The following is an 18,248-nucleotide window of genomic DNA, read 5'->3' on the forward strand; positions in this document are numbered from 1 at the left end:
GTTGAATGAAGAGTCTAAAAAACATCTTTTCTTAAAGAGTGTTAATGATGAAAGAATGGAAGCATTGGACCTTATTGCATGATGATATATTATTCAAAGGATTTGGAAAGTGATGCAAGGAGGTAATGAATAGCTAGGGCCAAAGGCATGCCTAACTACCGAACCACCTTACTGAGTAAACACAACAGAAGCAACTACATAGAGAACAAAACGAAAGAGAAAGGGAGACCACAACACTTTATTGATTCATAAATTTCTTAACATACATGCTCAGTTGTAAGGCCTTCTAGGTTATGACTAGATACAAAATACAACATCAAGATTTATAATGCAACTTCAAATTTTCAATTCCAAAAATTTCTGCTCCAACTCACTAAGTCCTACCTCTAAACTATACCAAATACCTATACTTATCCTTGCCAAAATGTCCTATAGAAGACTCTAGACCATTACATAATAGAAAGGATGACCTTAAAATGGTCTACACTCATCTGAAGACATGATCCCATCATTAAATTCATGATCCAAATTAAATACAAAATTTGGCTCAAACTAAGAACCAATCACAACAAACACAGTCAAAGAAGAACTCAATCATCAACAAATATTAGGTTTACTCAACACATGGAGGAACACATGGCCAACACTAGAAGCTCTTCAAGTGAAAGCTCTTTGAGTGTGAGCTCTTGTAGTGAAGCTCTCAAGGTGTGATCTCTTCTTGTATAAAAGCTTTGGAGGCAAAGGATCTTAATGTGTAAGATCTTAGTTGGGAAGTTCTTCTTGTAGAAGCTCTTGGTGTGCAAGCTAGTTGGAAGCTCTTAGTGTGGAAGCTCTCTTATATTGTAAGAATTTGGTGTTCTCTCATTTGGAGAATATTGTAAGGATTTTCTGGTGTAATAAAAGCATGCTTTACGAAGCATTTTCTCATCTCTTTGTCTCCATATTGTTGTGATCTTGGTTGTGAGTTGATAAGGGTGGTGTGGACCTTCATAAGTGGTTAGTAGCTCTATCATCACTAGTAGCTACAGTAACTCAGCCATCACTAACTATAGTAATTCAATTTTCTTTATTGCTATTGATTCTGAATTTTTGCCTTCAACAAGATTTTTTGATGAATGGCTTAATAATGTTTGGGGTTCTTAATTAAGAATTCAAATTAGTTTTTGTTGAATGATTCAAAAAGGTTTATGTGTTATTTTCTTTGATAATCATGCTATATAAGAGAAAGTTTGAAAAGGACATTTTGGAATTTGAAAAAAACTACCTTCAGGGCTTTCCCCTAGTCGGGTGATGGTAAATTTGATTAGGTCATGGTTAGATCCCCTCCACATTAGCTAGAAATTATCAATCTCTAGACTGAGTTTTGGCCATTCTTACCCCATATGTTGATGAAGTTAGGCTATGTCCTCCAAATTGAAGAATCTAAGATTACCTTGCCCCACCTTAATGCCAAGTTCCTTATTGCTTTATCTCTTGATGTGGATATCCCTACAAGATTGGCATTAAAGCTTGGGGTGTGTGCACCAAGTTGTGGTGCCAAAAACATGACACCCAAATTTTTTTTTTTAATTTTAAAAAGTGAGTACATGCTATAGTGCACACATGCTTTGGCTTGGGCTACACAAGCCTAGCCCAAGCCAAAGTGTGTGTGCGCTATAGCACGTACATGCTATAGCACATATGCTCTTTTTAAAATTAAGAAATTTTATAAATGGGCTGCAAACCTATAGCCCATTTCATTTTGCTTGTATTTTCTCCTCATATCATGTACGCAAGTTGAAGAAATTGAAGACCTTTGTCACCTACCTCCTCAAAATGCCTCCTCATTGCCGAAGTTCAAGATCAAGATCATGTAGTATGTTTTCCACTCTTTTTTTTGCATTGTTTTGTAAGTTTTTACATTGTTTTGTGAGTTTTTTCAATTTTTCTTTAAATTTGTTTATTTATTTAGATTGCAATTGGTTTCTTATTAAGAAATATAAATAATCAACTGCCAAATCCCCAACTAGGTCAACAAAATCAAAATGAAAATCCTCCACAAGATCCTAATCAAAACCCTCCATAAGATGAAAATCAAAACCCTCCACAAAAAGAGCAAGAAATTCCACAACTTACATCGATTGCAAGACCTCCTCCTAGTACCCAAGACAACATTATGAATGAAATAGAAAGAGGGAAAAATGGATTAGAAGCATTCATTGGTAGGTTGAAAGCTTATGGACAAATCAATCCGATGAGAGCATAATTGGCATCCTCCCTTGAGTCCATTATGACCCATGTAGCTTCTATTAGTGGTCAGTTGGATATTTGGCATGTTAAGAGGAATGAATTATGCAAACAAATTATCATATCAAGATGAAAAAGAAAAAGAAATAACAAAAGGTAGCATTTGTGTATTGTTTAAACTACCCGGTGAATAAAATATTGTTAGAGAAAAAACTAAAAGGTTCCCCATCCATTGGTGCATACATGATGGTATTAGAAATAACTTTTGGGATAGACGGTGGATGGTCTTTAATGCCCCTCCCTGTAATAGTCATGGGGTTCCAATGTATTTCTTAGAGAAATTGTATTGTAAATTTTTCCTTGGGGAGATCCACAATTATTTTGATATATTAGAATCTCAGGGTAGAGGTGGGGGGTCATCATTTGAGAGGTTAGGGGCACATCGTGACCCTAATGTAGTTAAGGAACCTATTCTCAAGCCACAGGATGACCATGTGATTATTCCTTCAGTTGCGAAGGAACATGTAGAGACCAACACTCTAGGGACTATTAATGCTTTGACACAAACCTTCATTCATTACACAAGTCCATTAGTTGAGGAGGATCCTTATGTGCATCACAGTCACATGTGAACATCATGTGGATCCCTATGCACATTTGGCAGTCATGTTGGAGGTAGTATGGATGATGGGCTAGTCACTAATCAGTTCCCGAGTTAGACATTTGGCATTGACACACAAGTAAATTACAATTATAATAAACTAATTTGATCACATTTCGTATGTATAGTGAATGACTAATTAATTAGCATGTATTGACATTGTTCAAAATTTAGTGTAAGAGTGTTGCTAGCCCTAGTAGAGATCCCTCAACCCCATTTTTTGTCCTATCGACGAGTCCAGAGGTATATATCCATTTAATCATTTAAATTAATACATATATTTATTAAGTAATTGTATGAAGGATTAAATTTTTTTTTAATGCATGTGCATTAGTTCTATACTGACCATCGACATTCACTAGGGACTCTGAGCGTGGGTGTGATACAAGCTTCATAGAGATACATTTGTTTCATATTAATTTAATTCATTTGATTATATTTGTTTCATGTTTCATGTTATATGTAACTTGTATTGTATGACATGCAACTCTTGACATTTGAGACTCCCCCTCATTTTTGCCAAACCATTGATTGTGGAGTTGCTGTAGCGATGGCTAGTTCAGAGCCATTGACTAAGGTATGAAAGAATTTTTTTGGTTTTAGTTGTTGTTTGTAATAGTTAGTATCAAAATTTCTAATGTTATTTATAAGTGATTATATTGATTGAATTGTTGTAGGGCCTTGTTACATCAGATCACCTGGGAGCCTTTTAGGTGGACGTACAAAGTGACTATTTGGTGGCGGTAAGAAAATAATTAATTTTGTGTGTGTTGGTGTTTTGAAAGGCTACAAGTTCCAAATTACCTCAATGAGAATGAGACACATCTAGGGGCAACTAACTCCCATTTTTAGTGTACCATTTTAGACACTAGGGCCAATTATAAGGCTAGACCCTTCTTTTACTTCAGGCTCTACAAAACCTAGGCAAGTGGACCTTAGATTCAATTTATATGGTACCAATGCTAAACATATTCTTGAATCTATTAACAATAGATATAACCCTTATTTCTCTTAATGACTCATGCAATAACATAAATCTGCACTAGCTAAATGCAAGACAATGTAATTCATAAGCTGAGTGAGGGCATCACATTTCAGCTTTTCAACATAAAATGGAAATACAATTGATTAATGATGTTGAATATCAACACAACCCTAAATAAGAAACAATATAAACAAGTGATCCTATAATTGATTAGTGCCTTATCTATTGGGAAATTTCATGAATTCAATACATACATCTCTGATATCCAGGACATATTTCATACACCTAGATATCAGATCTTTCCTATCACTTTGTGAATCAGACATCGGTATCCATAAAGACCTCATTCTTATGAAGTATCCTTCTCAAAATAATCAACAATCCTGTCAAACACATCAAGCATTTACTTAGCCCTTTGTTCCAATAGCAAAACATATTTGACATACAACCTTAAAGGGATGCAAATGAGTCTCAGTTCTTTGTTCCTAAACTACATAAGACTATAGATTACTGAGATAGGAGATGAGAATCAAAATGAAACTAAATAAATTCTTGCTCATTTGTATTCATTTCTTTGAAACAATACTTTCAGATGTATGAAATCAAAATATAAAAACACCTAATAGATCTAAACTTTATCTATTATCTTCATTACTATTGTCATACAACATAAAATATGTTGAAGGAAATTGGTGTCACAATGATGAGAACACATCAAGATTAGAACCCTGGTTTCACAAATCTGAGAAAACCCTAGATTGGAACAAACATGGTATCACAACAATGAGTCATTTTTCTCCAAAATTGGAACCTCTACAAAGAATGAGAAAAAGAATGATATAGAGGAGAGTGGATTCCAAGATCCGTTGTCCATTTGACATGTGTTTGTATCACCTAGTTTAGTAGTGCAAATTGAAAACTAACTATTAAATGAAAGCTTTAACCATACTAAACATGGAAAACAATTATGATAGGACCAAAGAAGACATAATTGAGGAAAGTAGACCAAGAATGGTAAACTCCTCAAATGCTTCTCATGATGATGAAGCTATGTCCCTGATGGGAGGGGATGTATGCTCACTTTGTGCTCAAGCTTCCAATGGATGGGGGTTTTTACCAAGTGTGTGCATGGGTGAGGGTTTCAAACAAGGGAGTCATGGAGGTATCTCAGCATTATAATGGTATTTTGGTAGTTTCTAAGCTCTCAAAATAGCATTATAACTTTGCATGAAAAGGTGGATTTTTTTTGTGAAGGGAGGAGGTTCAATTTATAGGCCAAGGGTTGGAGGAATGGAGGGCCAAAATGTCAAGATGATGGAATGATAAGGGATGGTCAGGATGCACTCAAAAGGGAGCACATGGATTGTGCTTGTTTAGCACCAATAGGGAGGTGACACTTGTCAAAGGGTGATTGGATGAAGGAAAGGCAAGGTGGATGGTCAACAAAGGAGGCTCAAGAGATAAGGGCTCCATAAATGCCTTGTAAGAGTCATTAACGGAGGTGTAAGAGGTGTAAGAGTCATAAATGTTGGAGGGTGAGGGTGAGGATGAGATTGTTGACTTTGGCTTGGGTTAGCAAGTCTTAACCCTTGCTTAAAGTTGTCATATGTTTAGGAGGGAGATTAGGATTAACATAGAAGGGGGTTGAGGGGGTAAGTGATTTAGCTTTGATGGGATGGGTTAGGTAGGAGGCTAAGCGAGGTTAGTATGGGTGAATGGGTTGGATTAGGGGTTAGGGTAGAGTTTTAGTATTTCAGATATTTTATTAAATGATTTATTCAATAAAATGGGAGTATGGAATTAAATTGAATAGATTTAATGAATTATCCAATTTAATAGAGGCAATAGGGATTTAATTGATAAACTAATTTTGGGTTATCATTCGATTTTATCAATTGGACTATAGTTAATTAAATAAATAAATTAACTAGGCAATGACGATTAATTAATTAAATAGTAAATATTTAATCAATAATGTCCTAGGAGATGACTAAATATGATTATCTATTGATGTAATCAGATTTAGGTGTCTACAGTGTCCACTTGGAAAACATCTTCTAATAGTGAAAAGAATCTCTCTAATCTCTCTTTGCAACTGGTAAATCAAATCCTCTCCCATTTGGCCTCCCAAAAGCATAAAAATATCTCAGATACTTGATAGAACAATAACTGCTTTTTGATGCCAGATCTAGAATCAAGGAAAAGGTAAAAAATCAGTTAAAGATGACCTCTTGAAGCCAAGAAAACCTTTTAGAATTCATTTAGGCTTCAACAAACTTCAATATTTTCCCTCAAACTAATTTTGATACTTAATGATGAAATCTGCCCATTTTGTTGAGAATGCCCCAAAAAATACAAAATTTTTCATAGAGCAAACCGATAAAGACCTACTCAAAATCTAATTCCATATCTGGATTCCTTGTCTTGAGACCTTTCCAATGATATATGATACTTGATATTGTGGATAAAAACAACCCCTCTGGTGACTGTTTGAAATTTTAGGCTCTCATCTACAGTTTCACAACATTATTGCAAAAATTTTGACTTCTGCTAAAGTAAAAATTATAGAATAATGCAAAATTTATTTTAAAGGGAACTTGCACGTATTTTCTCTAAGGAAAAAAAAAATATTTTTTTAAAACCTCTAAGTTTTCCCTCACTTTTCAATCTGAGTGAAACCTAGTTTGACCAACCTTGACACGTGTCATCACCAGATTGGCTTGTTTCCTGCACAACTATTTGACATTCACCGCATGGTGGCCACATGTCTGCCACATGTCACTTGCTAATTGGATCACCATGTCACATGATGAGTGAGCCTCGTGCCACATCATCGTGACATAGCGACCACATGATACATGTCACCTTCTGCCACCTCAACTCTAGTCACCTATCCATCTTAGCTTCACCTCATCAGTGCCTAATGCAGGAGCATCTAGTGGTGTAAGGGCAATCCTATATCACCCAAAAAAAATTCTTAGAGATAGTTTTTGTTTAATGTGTTTTCATTTTTGGATACCCATTTGGGTCAAATAAAGGTTCCAACTCTCATAGTTCCACTATTAGTCTTCTGGGTTAGAGTTTTTAAGCACCTTAAGCATCTTGGGATATGTGTAAATGTAAAAAATGAGTTATTTTGTAATTGAGTCAAAATTATGATGAGTTAGAGGGTGTAAGTTGGAGGGATGATTATACTTGTAATTTAAAGCGCTCCAGAAAAAGAATCAGGTCAAAAGGTTTTACGGTTAGAAAGTTATTGCAATTTAAATTTTTTTGAAGACCTCCTAAGAGCACTTCAAAGTCAGATTTAGGGCACTAAACAATGTCGTATAGGGCTGAACAATGGTGGACAAGAAAAACTCATCCATAGGGCTGTAGAGCGCTTCGAGATCTTTCTAAAAATGTAAATGGTTCATCAATTGGAGTCACGGTTCAAAAGTTATGCCTCCCAAAAGTTGGACTACCATTTCTAGATTCTTCTAATTTTACACAACTTCTAACATGATTTCTTGAATCTTTTGTTTTGGCGGTGGATGCCAACTAGCATATTCTAGAATGTATTCCTAACCCTAAATCATTTGGGGCTTATTTAAGAACACTTCTGGCATTGCAAAGGCAGTTCTCAGTGGAGTTTGAGAGAAGGTACTGTGTGGAGGATTTCTTTCTCCAGAATCATACTATTGTAAGCCCATAGGACATTTTTCATTGATAATAATATTTCCCTTTTCTTGTGTGTTCATTCTGGTCTTTGGTCATGTCTCCATCAGTGCCACATGTCACTTTTTAGTTGGGTCGCTATGTTACATTCTTAACAGTTGAGAAACTTCGTTTTAATGACATAATGACTGTTTCATTAAATTTACCATGTGGCATAGTCTGGTGCATTCTAAAATTTGAACCACCATGTCACTACCTACTAGTCATTGTACTTGGTCCACCTCCTACCACATGTCAAATTTTGACTGGTTTCCACAGGTCTGGACGGCCCCACAGCCCTTCTCACAACTTCTGCCAGATTTCTATTTTTGGGAGGTCAACATGTCACTTGCCGACAGACCATCCCATTTTCTAGTGGCAACATGGTGACCACCAAAATTTTCAAACATTTCTAGCACCTACTTAAACTCTGCACTTTGTCAAAATTTCATTGACTTCGTCAGTCAACGAACTGTCCATGGGTTACAAAACTGCATGTCTTATAAACATTATGTAATGTGTGTGCTTTCATATTTAAATATCAAAATCTCCCTTTGTGGCATGAATGTGGGACAAAAGCTTTTCAACTATCTTCACTTACAAATGTCGTGGCTTCCTAGTTTTTATGATCTTTAGTAGGGTTCTTTGAGCATTAATGATATCTTGAGCATTGGTAGCTTAGTTTTCACTAATTGATACATTCTCAGATCCATCCATTGATGCAAACACTTTCTTTTATTTCTTCTTTGATTCAAATATAAGGATATCAACATAATTCACAAATCAAATCACCATGTTGGACAATAATAAAATGATATATCTCCCCAACTAGATTTGCACCAGCAAACCTGCATCTTAGAGTACCAGCAAGGAAAGCACCTATCAGCATGAGCGAGGAGACTATTGTCTTGCTTTTAAATGTTAGCAAGTTCCCTACACCTAAAAAAGATGCCTTCCCTTTTCTCCAAGTCTCTAATGTCCCCTGTCACAGAACACTCTGATCATATATGCCAGTTCTCTCTGCCATGGAGCCCTTTGCTTGGAATGTGCCATGGATTTGCACATTCTATGAATTGTGGCTAGGGATGTTCCTTTTCTTTGGTAGAAGCTTCTCCTAATCTCTACCTCCCTCTCTAATGGCAAGATTTCATATTTGCATGAAATACATCTCCTTCAACATGGGATCCAGCCTTAAAGACTGCAACTTCTTTTCTAGCATGGTGCCTACCTCTACCTTTCTTAGACCATGGAGCTCCTTTGGATGGCTCCCCCATTATAGCACTTTGTGGTAGTCACATTCCACTCACGTGAATGTGGAATTAGTTTGGTGTGGGCTCCTTTTAAACTGAGTTGCCTCTCTCCCTCCTACGTTTTCCTCTTTATGCCTTATTTCAAATCAGGCATGGTGGGTGGGATGCATCCTCATGTAAATTGATACAACTGCCTCCTTTTCTTCTGCTCATGCAACTCTATATCTATTGATGGATTTGGTCTTGGTTTGAAAGAGTATTATTGTTGTAGCCCCACTATTTTGCTTGAATCTCATGCCTGAGGATGAAATTGCCATGCTACTTGCCCATTGAAATGACTACTATTGACAAAACATTGGGTCATCTTTATTTAATACCCAATCTTAAAACTTAATCCACCAAGAACAAGACATATTGCACTACAAAAAGGTGTTAAATTTCTACCCTTCTAGATTTTATATCATTATCTAAATATGGTCACTCAAACTAAGCCAACCAAAATGTATTACGATGCCCTGTCAGAACATATTTAAATCATTTTCTATTTTCATGTGGAGCTCTATGTTCTTCTTTGAGCACATGAGAATATATTTTCTTCTTTGGCTACCTTCATTCTTTAAACCTTGTCACTACCCACATCACATGATATGATGGTTTAGTTCTTCAATGAAATCATATCCTTTCATAATGCTTCATGCCATAAGTCTTACATATTAGCTCTTTTAAAGTCAAACAGTTCAAGGCTTTCTCATCATGTCACTTTAAAGCATAACTTTATTTGCATATTGTCTAACAAACACTTTTGAAAAAGTCAAAATCATTTTATCTTCTCAATACACTTTTACTCTACAAATATGACTATAATTTGATGAGAACATCTAGCCCCAAATTGGGTCCAACTGATTTTTTTAAATTTTCAAATACCTAAACTACCAAAGTGATCCATGGAACATCCTAAATTGACTAAATTCAAAATTGAGCACTGCTCTGTTATTTAAAACTCATTTTATCATTTTCTTGTAACTTGCCAATTTTGATCTAATAGGGCCTATCGGCTAGCTTTAAAAACTAATATAAACACTTGACTGGGCTCCAAAATCTGACACACCAATTCTTTGTTCTACACACACTTACCCTGTCGAATCTTGTCTCATTATGAATTCCCAGTCCAAAGATATTGATTGTCAAAGTTGTCCTTTTAGGATTACCTACAAACATGTTAGAAAACCATAATTTGCATTTAGATTTAGCTCTAAAAACTGGGTAAATTGACACTTAGGGAAACAAAAACTGGAGCATTGGTTCACTTTCATGAGGACAATAGATATCTATGATTTGGGCTCATGAAAAATAACACGACGCATTTGGTGAATGGTCAAAATGAGCTACTCAAAATTACAGAACTGGGAACAATGATAAAAGGTGATTCTTGCAAATGGAATTGACTTGGGAAAGTGTGTAGACAAATTTGTCAAGATTTGTAAATTGGCAGTCTTAAATTATTTTTAGAGTAAAACAGAGTGGTACAATCCATTTGATCTCACCTATCACAAATTTAGAGATATGACATCACGAATAGGGGTACTGACTAATCTACATTTAATGACACTAGTAAAAAGTTACAAATTGCATTTGGAATCGCATTTGAAAATTGATCAAATAGATTTTTCATAAGCTCAAACTTGAAACATAGAAAATCCCTAACCTCTTCAATGCAATGCAAAAGGAATTTTCTCATTTTGGTCAACTGGGTCAAATTTATGACAAGTCAAACAGGGCCTTCCAGAATTCTAAACAATTCACATCAACATGACATCATTAAACAATCAATTTTGATGGATTCAAAACCTAGCCAAACAGATTCAAAACAACTCAAAATATGAAACATAAGTTGTTTGGTATGGACACTAAATGCTACAAAGGTGGTAAATCATGAAACATTACTGGGTGCAATATATTCAATTGCAAACATGGCCTTTTGTCATTGTTTGACACGCAAAAATGTAGATTTGGACATTGCTCAAAATGGGACTTCATTGAATGGCTCAAAATGGCAATTTATCTTCATGGAACACATAAACATACTGAATGCAAGGTGATAGAAACATTAAACACATCAAAGGCCTCAAAGGGACAATTGAGTACATATGCATCAAAAAACACTTATTAGACTTATTTTTCAATAGTAATCAAAATTGGGGTTTCGATTTTGAGTCCCAACAGCGTGTACATATATTTGAGTTCAATGTATAATAATTATTGATTCATATCTACTTTTTTGGTATCATCTCGAGTTAGAGAATAGCCTAAACAAGAGGACTAGCAAGCATGTGAGGAAGACCCCATCATCTCCCTCCACACAACGACCAAAGACCTCTAGGGATTTGTTTCCTTCCCCTCATGGGAAGGAGAAGATATAGTTGATAGACACACATTTATAGGCATTAGTGGACATATATATTGGATTTTATGTTAGTGGACATATATGTTGGATTTTATGTTAGTGGACATATTCGATATAGATTTGATGTATATATGACACTTTATATTTGATGTATGACATATATTTGATGCATGCCATTATTAGACATATGACATTATTGGTTAATATATGATATGTTTGTTCAAGTATGAATTATTGGTTATCATAATATATTATATGTTCGTTCATGTATGACATTATTGGTGATCATAATATATATCTTGTTTTTATTATTTACTTTTTAAGTACATTTCATATATTTCATTTTAATGTAAATTGCATCCAAAATGATGCAGAGTGCTCACACCAAAACCTAGTGTATTCCCAGTAAGAACACTTTTAAAGAAAACTATCTTCCCACCTTCATAAGTGTCTTTAAAGACTCTTTCCAACTTGGTTACAACATTGAACAAACTTCTACCCAAATTCACAAAACTACTTGATCACTTTCCCTATTCAAGTCTTGCGAAGAAATAAGGGAAAAATGAGAAAATTTGAGAAATGGATCATAATCAACTTCTTGCTTCAAACTAACATCTTAGACACTTCAAGGAATATCTAATAAATATCTCACAAACTTTAGTCTATCATCTATTCCATCATTCCAAGAGATTCTTCAACATCATATGAGTGAAAACAATCTTCCAACATCCTATGACTGTATTTTCTTTGCAACAACATGTAATTTGCTAATTTTTGGACAACTCTTCACAAAGGGAAGTGGTTGTGTTTCAACCAAGAAGATCATTAACATCTTCCACTAACTCCATTAAGTGATATCATGCAGCTATATAAGTGCAATGACTCTCAAAACACTTATTGAGTCAACTTATTAACAAAAACAACAAAAAAGAAAAATCGTTAAGACTAAGGCAACTTGGGTTTATAGGTGACCTCAAGTTCCTTGACCTTACAAACAAGGATTACCTTATTACCATAAAAAAAAACATGTTCAAAATGATGTGTATGATCACCCCTTTACCTTCTATTATGAGTATCCATCATTGGATGAGATGACATATCCAGTTGCCACAATCAAAGATCGCTGCCCTATGGCATTTAGTGACTCTTAAGGATGATTTGATTTGGCATGCCCAAGAATATTCAAGTGCTCAACAAGATAGGAGGAGCTTGGGGCTATTTTTTACCTAGCCACCTAGAGCTAATGGAATAGAAAATTCGATCCCACAATGAAAGTTGAGAGAGATTTGACAGTTGGCAACTTTGTACCGACCAAAACTACAAGTTTCAACATCACCCGAGATGGAATCACAAAATAAAAATGGAGTAAGATCACCAAAAAGTGAGAGAGGTTGTTGTAGGTCTCTGCAACATGGTCCTATAGCACCTAGAATTGCATCCATATCTCACACGAGCTCTGAGATATGCCGCATCAAAGATCACTACCCTATGGCATTTAGTGACTCTTAGGGACATTTTGGTTTGGCATGCCTAAGAATGTTTGAGTTCTTAATGGGATGGGATGATCTTGGGGCTAGGGTTTACTTGACCACTTGGAGCTAGTGAAACAAACAGTTTGATCCCATGACAAACGATGAGGTAGATTTGGCAATTAGCAACTTTGTACTGGCCAACACTACAAGTTTCAGCATCACTCGAGATGGTGTTGCAAAATCAAAATGAAGTAAGATCTCTAAAAAGTGAGAGAGGTTATTGTAGGTCTCCACAACATGGTCCTATAGCACCCAAAATCACATCCATACTTCATACAAGCTCTGTGATATACCCTGTCAAAGATCACTACCCTATGGCATTTAGTGACTCTTAGGGATGATTTAGTTCAACATGCCCAAGAACATTTGAGCACTCAATGGGATAGGGAAATATTGGAGCTATAGTTTAACTAGCCAATCAAAGCTAACAAAATAGATAGTTTGATCCTATGATGAACGGTGAGGGAGATTTGGCAATTGGCAACTTTGTACTAGCCAATAGTATGAGTTTCAGAGATGGCATCACAAAATCAAAATGGATTAAAATATACAAAAAGAAAGAGTGGTTATTTTAGGTCTCCATAGCATGGTACTATAGCACCTATAATTGCATCCATACCTTGTACGAGCTCTGAGATATGCCTCGTCAAATATTACTGCCCTATGGCATTTAATGACTCTTAGGGATGTTTTGATTTGGTGTGCCCAAGAATGTTTGAGCATTCAATAGGATAGGATGAGCTTGGGTCTAGGGTTTACCCAACCACTCTGAGCTAACAGAATAGACAATTTGATCCCATTATGAATGGTGAGGGAGATTTGGTAGTTGGCAACTTTGTACTAGCCAACGCTACAAGTTTCAGCATCACTCGAGATGGCATCACAAAATTAAAATGGAGTAAGATATCCAAAAAGTGAGAGAGGTTATTTTAGGTCCCCACAACATGGTCCTATAGCACCTAAAATTGCATATATGCCTTGCACAAGCTCTGAGATATACCCCATCAAATATTGCTTCCCTATGGCATTTAGTGACTTTTGGGGATATTTTGGTTCAGCGTGCCCAAGAATGTTTAAGCACTCAATGGGATGGGACAAGCTTGGGGCTAGGGTTTATCTAGCCACTTAGAGCTAACAAAATAGATAGTTTGATCCCACAATGAATGGTGAGGAAGATTTGGCAGTTGGCAACTTTGTATTGGCCAACATTAAAAAGTTCTAGCATCACCCGAGATGGCATCGCAAAATCAAAATGGGGTAAGATCTCCAAAAAGTGAGAGAGTTTATTGTAATTCTCTACAATATGGTCTTAGAGCACCTAGAATCACATCCATACCTTGTATAAGCTCCAAGATATGCCCCTTCAAATATCGCTACCCTATGCATTTAGTGACTCTTAGGGATGTTTCAGTTTGACATACCTGAGAATATTTGAGCACTCAATGGGTTGGGATGAGCTTGGGGTTAGGGTTTACCTAGATATCCAGAGCTAATAGAATAGATAGTTTGATCCCATGATGAACAGTGAGGGAGATTTGACAGTTGGCAACTTTGTACTAGCCAACACTAGAAGTTTCATCATTACCTAAGATGGTGTCACAAAATCAAAATGGAGTAAGATCTCCAAAAAGTGAGAGAGGTTATTGTAGGTCTCTGCAACATGGTCCTATAGAACCTAGAATTTCATCCATACCTCTTATGAGCTCCAAGATATGCCCCATCAAAAATTTCTGCCCTATGTATTTAGTGACTCTTAGGGATGTTTTGGATCGACGTGCTTGAGAATGTTCGAGCACTCAATGGGATGGGACAAGCTTGTTGTTAGGGTTTACCTAGCCACTTAGAGCTAATGGAATAGACAATTTGATCCCATGAAAAATGGTGAGGGAGATTTGGCAGTTGGCAACTTTGTATTGGCCAACACTCCAAGTTTTGGCATCACCTGAGATGGCATCGTAAACTCAAAATGGAGTAAGATCTCCAAAAAGAAAGAGAGGTTATTGTAGGTCTCTACAACATGGCCTTATAGCACCTAAAAACACATCCATACCTCGCATGACCTTTGAGATATGTCCCATAAAATATTGCTGCCCTATGCATTTAGTGACTATTAGGGACGTTTAGGTTCGACGTGCTCGAGAATGTTTGAGCATTCAATAGCATGTGATAAGCTTGGGGCTAGGGTTTACCTAGCCACTTGGAGCTAACAAAATAAATATTTTGATCCCATGATGAATAGTGAGGGAGATTTGGTAGTTGACAACTTTCTGCTAGCCAACACTACAAGTTTCAGCATCACCAGAGATGGCATCACAAAATTAAAATGGAGTAAGATCTCCAAAAAATGAGAGAGTTTATTGTAGGTCTTTTCAAAATAGTCCTATAGGACCTAGAATCAAATCCATACCTCACACGAGCTCTAATATATGCCTTATCAAAGATTGCTACCCTATGCATTTAGTGACTCTTAGGGACATTTCAGTTCGGCATGCCTGAGAATGTTTGAGCACTCAATGGGATAGGATGAGCTTGGGGCTAGCATTTACCTAGCCACTCAAAGCTAACATAATAGATATTTTAATCCCACGATGAATGGTGAGGGAGATTTGGCTATCAACAACTTTGTACTGGTCAACACTACAAGTTTTAGCATCACTCGAGATGGTGTCACAAAATTAAAATGGAGTAAGATCTTCAAAAAGAAAGAGAAGTTATTGTTGGTCTCCATAACATGGTCCTATAGCACCTAAAATATAAATGATTTCATAAACATTTTTGAATGCAACATTCACATGCCATCGATAATGCTCAAATTTCAATTTTAGAACATGCAACTTCATGCATTTATTAGTAAGAATATAATAGAATTATGTGTTATGAACTTAACATGGTTGAACGTGATCATTAAAAGGAGAGGCAAGTGAGGGAAATAATTTGGAGAAAAAATGATCTTATTCCTTCATAATGGGTCCATCATCAAAACTAGAGGACTTTCAACGATACTTGGTTTTTATATAAGATGTACTAAAATCTTCTGGTTTTTATATAAGATGTACTAAAAGCATATGTCACTATCTTATATTTTCCGTAATCTACTATTTCATTTCTACTTGTATTATTAAGTGCTAATTGAGCATATGCAAATCAAGACAAGTTTTAAGCATCAGTGTGAAGATATCATGGAGTTGAATGTCGTGTGTAGTAGTGAATAATCTGCCCGAGCAAGGAGCAGAGTTTGTGTTTGGGGACATTTCAATAGAGTAAAGTAAGATGAGTTCATCATCAATGGGATTCAGGATCAAGTGGAGAGATAACATTTAAGGAAGCATTAGTGAATAGGGTTTGGAGTCAAGAATTGGGAATCAAGAGTTGTAAAACTCTTGGGACTGATTCCTTTTGGAATTGACCATTTGATGGTATAAGAAAATATTGTTTAAGAGTAGGAAGTGCCAAGTGGAGTCTGTTGTGTAGGTCCTTTTTAATAGGTCAATTTTAATGCATAAAAATAGGGTACTAGTTTAGTAGAGGAGTATTGGTTAAAATGACCATGTAAAAGCTTTTGGTAGGTTAAATAAATATGAAAAGGGTATTAGCAAACATCCTTAGATTGGAAAGTGTTTTGAGAGAAAGTAGAGTTATTCACATTCTAAGTATGCAGTAGGATAATAGGTAGGGTATTGGGTTTTTGGGTTCAATGTAAGGGAGTTTTATGAAGTGGAAATATGGGATTGAAGTAAAGTCTTAGAATTCCTTGAATATAAACAATTGAAAGCCTTATAAAACTGAATTCATCATTTTAGGATCCTTGAAGGTAGTCTTGATAGGTCATTTCCTTGGAGCATTTAGATTGTTAATAGGCCCAAACACCTAAACCACTAAAATTTCTAAAACTTATTGTATATTGAAGCCCACCACCCTAGCTTGCTGCATCATTTTTCCTTCAAATATCTAGCTATAGCATGCTGACCGTACACAATGATATTAAATTCTCTCATTTTAGGGTTTGGGAAGTCTTTATATCTCCTCCTAGGTTTTTCCCATTCATCCTTATGGTTTGCATCAGTCTCCTTCAAGTTTTAAAAGGAAAATCCATAATTTCTTGCAAAATCAACATTTTGCAAAAAATGCAAAATTGCAATATAGCAACTTTTGGATTTTTCTTGCTTGCTCAAGTCTTAACACTTCTAACTTGTTATTTAGTCTATCCCTTACCAATTCCATGCTAGGGACCCTTCCCTAAGCTAATGAATCATCCCTTAGTTTACTCATAGCCCTATGGCAATGTATGCCTTAATTTTTAGGCCAAAATAGGGACTTTTCTAAGGACATTAAATGACATTCAATACCCTAACTACCACACTTAGGTCCAATGACGCCTATTCTACTTACAAGGCTCATTTGGAGCACAAAAAAAATAAAAAAGTGAGGGCCCTATGATTCAAGGTGACCCTACACCACTCTTTCTCTCTCTCACTCTCTCCCTATTCAATCTAATGAACCAACTAGATCTGCTCTAGATTTTAATGTCTCAAGTATTGCCTCGTGGTCTAACTCATGAACTTCCCAAAGAGTCTTATTATGTGATTTTCCACCATATTTTATCAAGTGGACATTTGATGCGACGAAAAGGTTCAAATAATGAAGAACCTTCCTCTCTATTTGTCAATCCTTGAATAACCACAAGTTAGGGTTCTTCATAGAATATCGTCTAAGCCATGTACTAGTTACAACCACCATACTGATATGGTACTCTAAACCTTCACCATCTATAACCAAGTGATCCAATTTTTGTTTGGCTTGGACACAACAACACAAATAATCTATCCCTTCTTCATTGTCTTCAGGTGCAATAACAACAAAAACATGGTCTGTAGTGATAAATTTACAAAATGTTGTCATTAATTTAGAAAATAGTTAGGTAAAAGTTATAAAGTTACATATTGAAATTACAAAGATAAATATATATATATTAATATATTAGTAGGTTGCACTAGATCATACAATTAGTCAAAGTCAATAGATGAGTCCATCTCTACCATTTCTAGTGCTTATGGGGGACGATAGGTGTCAATTGGGTCCAAAACCTATATATCTCATTTGTCCACCCATTTAGTTGACTTACAGTCATCCCAATTTTCCTCTGCACATGATGGAAAATAGCATGCCATTTTTTGTGTGTTGATACTCCATGAACCTACATTAGAGCTTCTAAAAGAGTGTAACTCACTTGGTCCTATTAGTGTGCAACAATCCTCATATGGTGCAATGTTAGTATTATCTATCAACCAAAAAATCTACGAACCATAGACTCACCTTCCTTACTTGGACCCATTGTAGCATTACACCACTGGACGATGGATTTTTCATTTTTCAATGTTGCTCCATCTTTGTACTTTAGTTCTTCATGAGCTAAGGCTCTTTCAATGCATGTGCCTGCACCATCGTGCTCTCCCTTTCCATGACTAGCCTCTGTGAAATTCCACATATATTAAAT

This window comes from Cupressus sempervirens, chromosome 4, assembly GCF_028749045.1.
Source record: "Cupressus sempervirens isolate cs-2001-9-10 chromosome 4, ASM2874904v1, whole genome shotgun sequence".
In the NCBI taxonomy this organism is placed as follows: Eukaryota; Viridiplantae; Streptophyta; class Pinopsida; order Cupressales; family Cupressaceae; genus Cupressus; species Cupressus sempervirens.